Source organism: Crinia signifera, chromosome 12, assembly GCF_055691185.1.
Source record: "Crinia signifera chromosome 12, ASM5569118v1, whole genome shotgun sequence".
Taxonomy (NCBI): Eukaryota; Metazoa; Chordata; class Amphibia; order Anura; family Myobatrachidae; genus Crinia; species Crinia signifera.
Window position 1 is genome coordinate 54,283,200 of NC_139228.1, and position 7,256 is coordinate 54,290,455.

Genomic DNA, 7,256 nt, shown 5'->3' on the forward strand with positions numbered 1-7,256 from the left:
TGTATACTGTGCATGTGTGTGTATGTATACTGTGCATGTGTGTGTATGTATACTGTGCATGTGTGTGTATGTATACTGTGCATGTGTGTGTATGTATACACTGTGCATGTGTGTGTGTGTATGTATACTGTGCATGTGTGTGTATGTATACCTTGTCTGTGTGACAACTATGTGTATACCATTTGTGTGTTTTTGTCAGCATTGTTTGTATACATTGTGTGTTCTTAGCTGTTTGTATGTATACTAATATGTGTGTGTGTGTCAGCTGTCTGTATGTATTATATATGTGTGTCACCTTATCTATGTGCTTGTGTGTGTCGGCTATGTGTATTTATAATATGTGTGTATATGTGTATGTATGCTAGGTGTGTTTGTGTGTGTCAGCTATGTGTATGTATACTATGTGTGTGGCTGTAAATTGGGTATATACAAGGACCAGTGCAGCATAAGTTGCAGTCATATCTGAATAGGGTAAACTAGGCAACATGCTGCAATATAATTTTAGAATTACTTTAATGCATTTTTGATGAGAGTGTGGACAGATACCCCCTCACGAAAATCCATGCGTTTGCCCCTGTTGCCTGCAGTGGCCACTCCAAAGATGGCCACCGCCTTGCAGGACACAGACACTAGAGGTGAACATGACCTCTAGTGTCTGTCAGAGGAGCTCAGCGCATCCAGAGCCAGCGCTGCTCGGCTGGAGCGCTGATTAAAGGAACTTCAACTGTCTATCAATAGTTCCCTCGCACTATAGGGGAAGCAGAAACTCCGTCCTCCTGCTGCCGCACCATGGTGGAAGCACTTCCTCCAAGTCCTATTACTGCGCAGGGGCCAGGTCTCCCTTGTATGTATTTCAAGCCGGGCAGCGCGAGACAGACCCTCTCGGGGATCCCTTTGCCCTGTCCCTGAATTCTCAAGCCTCTTTGACACCCTGCAACTCCCCCCACAGATTGGCGAGTACCCAAGGATCGCTGTACCCCCCTCCTTTTTATGTGAACTTCTGTACACTACAATCTGTGTGTGACCCCCTCTACCCCAACTCTTCCCTGGTGTTTGACCCCCCTGTACCCCTACCCAATGTCTGTGGCATTACAGTGTTTGGTATAATGTGTAATGACATTATGGCGTGAGGCATAATATGTAATGAGCATTACGGTGTGCGGCATTATGTGTAATGGGTGTTACAGTTTGTTATAGAGTATGTAATGGGCATAAGGCGCCCAAGGGATTATATTGGTTACCCTTTGTTGTTACCCTTACAATAACTTCCTAGAAATAATTCACGCGGACACCTTATCTAAAAATAAGACTCAGACAACCATGGCATAAGTTTAAAATGGTCAAGTTATTTATTTAGGTGGTATGACCCTTGTTAGTCTATCAAAGGGATGGGCAAGACAGCACTTGAGACCAGCACCAGTCAGGGGTGTATGTCAATGGCAGCGACTGCCTCGCTCCAATCTAACAAACACACCCCTTACGTAAGGTACAGCCTGCACCGTGACGGCTCCCCGCCCCCTCTAAGGTAAGGCGCGGACACCTCCAGGAAGTGCCCACCGTCCCCGCTCATTTCGGGACTCGCCCACCGTCCTGGCAAGGGGGGGGTAATACCGCACGGTGACCACCTGACACCTCACCCGACTGCTGGTCGAGAGCGCCTTCTCGCCGATTTTTAAACTAAATTAATTTAACCGAATTGTTTGGACAGCCCGAAGGCAATGAGCACCAGAGAGAGGAAAGAAAAGAAGGGATGGGAGGGTGGGAATCCGGATTCCAAGAGGAAGTTCCTCTCCCTAAGCTGAACCCTATATACCCCCCTTAAGCTACCTCCCCTCTGGGTGCTGATTGGCCCATAAGCACCACATGCTAACCTGCCTAAGAATTACACACTGCTCTGTGCTGCATGTGCTTCTGCGTTTAACCCCTAAATCCCCGGGCTCTTAACTACACTCTGGCCTATGCAGCCTTCGTTTTGCCTAATGTGTTCATGTGTGGCCTTACGTGTAATTGGCATTAGGGCATGTGGCTTTATGTGTAATGGGTATTACAAAGTTTTTTTTTGTTTTTTTTAATTAAGTTTTTATTTTACTTTTGCAAAAATTATACATACAGAACAAATAAATACAATACAACATATACATACAATACGCTTACGTCCCCATGGCCGGTCACACCCCCCAGCTAAACAGAAGAGTTCTACACCTATATGCTATGGATGCTAATGCTGTGGGTGGCTCTACACCGTCTATATAGCTCATGAATTAATCGATCCTTCATTAATTACAATATAATACTTCCTATCCCAACCCAGTATACAAAACCAAATTCAATTATGCAAACAGAAAAACAAGAAAGAAAAAAAGAATTATCTGTGCTCCAAGTAGAGTACCTTGACCTCCCACATAAGGGTGCCACAGAATTGTACCAAAATCGCATTTACTTATTTATAAATTGCGTGATAAAGTGCATATATATACTCAGTCTATCAATATAACCTATAAATAAATAATTCATAAATATCTGAAGAACAAACTAAACTTAAACTACTACTTAACTAAACTCTAGTGGCCCTATACTGCAGAGCATAATTACGTAATCGTGCCACAACCGTGTGCCAAACATCTATCAATGTGTCATGATTATAAGTTGCGATAAAGTGCTAAAGTGCAAAGTGCTACAGAAATAATCGGAGTGTCATTATATTGCAGTATAAAATTTGGAAGTCGTCCAACCCCCCCATATCCTATAAAATTTAGGAAAACAACCTCGCGAGGCATAGACGAATTTTTCATGAGAACAAGTGGTATTAATCAAATTGATCCACTCCGCCACTGAGGGCCCCTCCACAGCCATCCACTTCCTGGCAATAATTACTTTCGCACACGATGTTAAGATCCTAACCAATTGGGTCCATTGCCCGCTTTGTTGGGTGTCTACAACCCCCATAACCAGACATATAGGACTGAGAATGGAACCCGGGACACCCAGCTCTGACATTATGTTACAGATGGCTAACCAGAATGCCTGTACAACCGCACATTCCCAAATGAGATGCCAGTGTGTACCAGGCTCAACTCCACACTTAGGGCACCCCACATTAGCAGAACTCCTCGTGTGCCTCAGGCGTACTGGGGTAAGATAGATACGGTGTAGTACGTTGAATTGAACCTGCTGGACCGGAAGAGACATGGAAGATTTACTAGGGGCAGAAAGGACTTCCCTCCAATCTACTGACGAGATCTGAGGAATAACCCTGGCCCACTGGGTCCTTAACTTATCCAAACCATTTTCTTGTTTAAAAGAATGAAGATATTTATATATTTTTGAGAGGAGCTTTCTTGAGCCTAATTTTTTAATAAATGCCTTACAGGGAGCTTCCCTTACTATCAAAGATCCATTCCTTATCATATATACTAACGCACTCCTAACCCGAAGGTAATTAAAGTAGAATTTACTAGGGAGGTCATGACCTAATTGCAGGTCCTCAAAGGATCTAACAGTCCCTTCATGTACCCACGTTCCCACAGAATGCAGACCATAGGTCTCCCATACTCCCCCAACTAGATCCTTCAGTTTTTTGACCTCACCCAAAGATAGTATCGAAGTTTGAGGATCTATATCGGCGAAGTTAGTCAACTTCTGTACCTGCCTCCATATTCGTAAGGCTTGAGCTAGCAAAGGTGCTATATTGCCCCCAATCTTCCCCGCCAAGAGCAATTGGAGCGGAGATAACCCAAATTGGGCTGCCACCGCCAAGGTCTTAAATTCCTCAATACCATCACCACCCTGCAACCACGGGCACAGGTGACAAAGCTGAGAGGAATAATAATAAAGCCTAAAATCCGGAAGGGCGAGACCACCTTCCCTTCTATCGCGACTCAAAATCGGCAATCTGACCCTCGGACTTTTATTTTTCCAAACAAACGAAGAAAGTACAGAGTTTAACTCATGAAAAAATTTCAGACCTATATAACAAGGAGAATGAAGGAGCAGGTACAGGAGTTTAGGTTGAACACACATCTTCAGCAGGTTAACCCTGCCAAGTTGTGACAATGGCAGCCCCACCCACCTCCGACACTTAGCTTTAATTTCCCTAACTAGCGGCCTCAGATTGTCTGAGATATATTCCCGGGGATTATCAGATATCATTACACCCAAGTACTTAAATTTATTAGTAATCTTTAACGGGCAGGCAAGCTGCATACCAGGAGTGGCAGGACCCAGGTACATAACATGGGATTTATCCCAATTCATTTGAATACCAGACATGCCCCCAAACTCCTTTAAAAGGGTCACAATTACCGGTAAATCGACATCCGGACTATCAGAGCCAACCAAAAGGTCGTCAGCATACAGTGATACCAATTTATTCCCACAAGCGTTATAACAGCCCAGCTTGTGTCTAAGCAAATGGGCCAGGGGCTCCACTGCCACCGCGAACAGCAGCGGGGACAGAGGACACCCCTGCCTCGTACCCCTAAACAGTGGGAACGTGGAGGAGGTAAAACCATTAATAGAAATACGTGCCTGTGGCTGACGATACAACAGCTTAAGCCAACCAATAAATCCTTCCCCAATACCAAAGGCTCTTAACACGGCCCATAAGTACTCCCATTCAATTACATCAAAGGCTCTACTAGCATCAAACGATGCCACTGCCGCGCCTTTATTACCTAAATTAATAAGTTGAATATAGGAAAGGACCCTTCTAAGGTTGACCGCAGTCGATTTTCCAGGTCTAAACCCAGTCTGATCTTGGTGAACGATTTCATCCAATACCCTGCCCAGGCGATTGGCCAGGATCTTAGCGAAAATTTTTGCGTCCGTAGACATAATGGATATTGGTCGGTAAGATTCAACCCGAGAGGGGTCCTTCCCTGCTTTAGGGATCATCGCTATATATGCTTCTTCCATAGAGGGTGGGAGCCTACCTTCCCTCTGGACATCACTCAGCAACTCCCATAACGGGGTGGCAAGGGCATTGGCATATTTCATATAGAATTCCCCTGGTAACCCGTCCAACCCCGGGGCCTTATTACGAGGGAGAGCTTGCACTACTGATGTTACCTCTTCCAAGGTAATAGGAGCGTCCAATAGGTCTTTAGAGGCCCCTGATAATTTCGAAAGTTCCAATGACCCCAGATATTCCCCTATAGCTCCACTACTATTCTGGGGCTGGGACGCATAGAGTTTTTTATAGTATGACACAAAGCTGGACACAATAGCGGGGGTGTCTGTCAGAATGTTGCCATCATCCTCCTTAATTTCAGAAATATAATTAGAGGAACATTCATTCTTGGCCACCAACGCTAGCCACTTCCCGCCCCGGTCCGAATCTACATATCGCCTATGGTCCCCTATTCTCACTCTCTGACAAGCAGTATCCTGAACATAATCACGCCATTCATTAAGGGCAGACTGCCACTCCGTACGATCTTCCTCCAACCCGCTGGCTACATAATTATTCTCTAGCACCCCTGCCCTGCCCTCCAATCTTCCCGCTTCCATTCGATATTTCTTCTTTGCGAAAGCAATCTTCTTGATAAGCACCCCCCTCATATATGCTTTAAACGAGTCCCAAAGAGTAGAACCTCCAACGGAACCTGAGTTGAGTTGGAAGAATTCTCCAATTAACTGTTCTATATCCTCCACCTCCCCCATCTGTGTGAGCCAGAAAGGCTGCAATTTCCAACTCCTATAACCGACCTGTCTGACCAGGTCGAGATCCATCGTGATCGGGGAATGGTCAGAAATGCCCCGTGACCTATATTCAACTGACTGGACTTTATTTAATAGATCTTTTGATAGAAACACAAGGTCCAACCTAGAGAAAACCCGATGGGAGTCAGAATAGCAAGAAAACTGTTTTCGATCGGGATACCTTAACCTCCACGGATCACACCAACCCACCTCCTGAATAAATTCCCTAAACTTGCCACCCTCATGCGTCGGCTGCATGCCAGGCCTCCATCTATCCAGTCGGGAGTCTAAGACTTTGTTAAAGTCGCCAAGGCAGACAACCGAAGCACAAGGGAAGGCAGCCGCGAATTCCACTGCTTTCTTGACAACGTCATAAGAAAATGGGGGGGGGAATGTATACAGATAATATACAGAGCTGGACTTGATTAATACGGCCTTCGATAAAAATATACCGACCACCCGGGTCAATTTTATAACTGCCCAATGAAAAGGCCACAGACTTCTTAATCATTATAGCAACCCCCCTGGACATATTGGAGAATGGGGCGTGAAAGACAGAGCCAATCCAGGGCCGCTTCAAGGAATTAGATTTTTCCGCACTCAGATGGGTCTCTTGGAGGCATATTATTTCCGCCTCATACTTCCTACATAGGCCCAGAACTGCGGCCCTCTTGATTCTGTCGTTCAGGCCCCTAACATTCCACGACAAAAAACGCACTCCCATACAAGGTCAGGCTAAAGAGAAAATCTCCAACCACAGCCAGCACGATATTGAACATCCTAACATTAACTCTAAACATCCTTGGGGGTGACCGGACCATGTAAGCTCCCAGACAATACATTGACTAACACATACATATAACCCTGCCCCCACCCCCTCCCTGTAGGCCCTACCCCGGGCATACCTACCCCAAATCAACACTCTCCCCCCCTCTTTTGAGGCTAAACTACTCTACCACGAGACAGACCCCCTCCCCCCTCCCCCCCATCCCCCGGCCAATTACTTCAGCATGGTGGCTTTATGGATGGATTAGCTAGCCAAAACTTGCCGCTTTCCTGGGTATGAGCGGTCAAGCCACTCTGCCACATCTCCTGGAGAAAAAAAAATGTTAGACAACCCATCCACCACTACTCTCAATTTGGATGGGTACAACATACTGAACTGGATATTCAACTCCCGTAGGCGGGCCTTAACTACTTTGAATTTCATTCTATCCCTCTGCACCTCCAAAGGGAAATCAGGAAAAGTAGAGATCTTTTTCCCATTATGAACCAGGTCCACCTTATCTCTGGCCAATCGGAGAAGAGTGTCCCTATCTTTAAAATGCAAAAACTTGGCAATAAGAGTTCGCGATACAGCCCCTGGTACAGGGGGCTTCCCAGGAATGCGGTGGGCCCGTTCAATGGAAAACTGGGGAGAAAAAGCATCCTTTCCAAACATTTGGACCAGCCAGTTCTCTAAAAAATTTTCCGGCTCCTTGCCCTCTACTCTTTCATCAAAGCCCAGGAAACGAACATTACTTCTTCGCAGCCGGCCTTCCATATCGGTGAGCTTT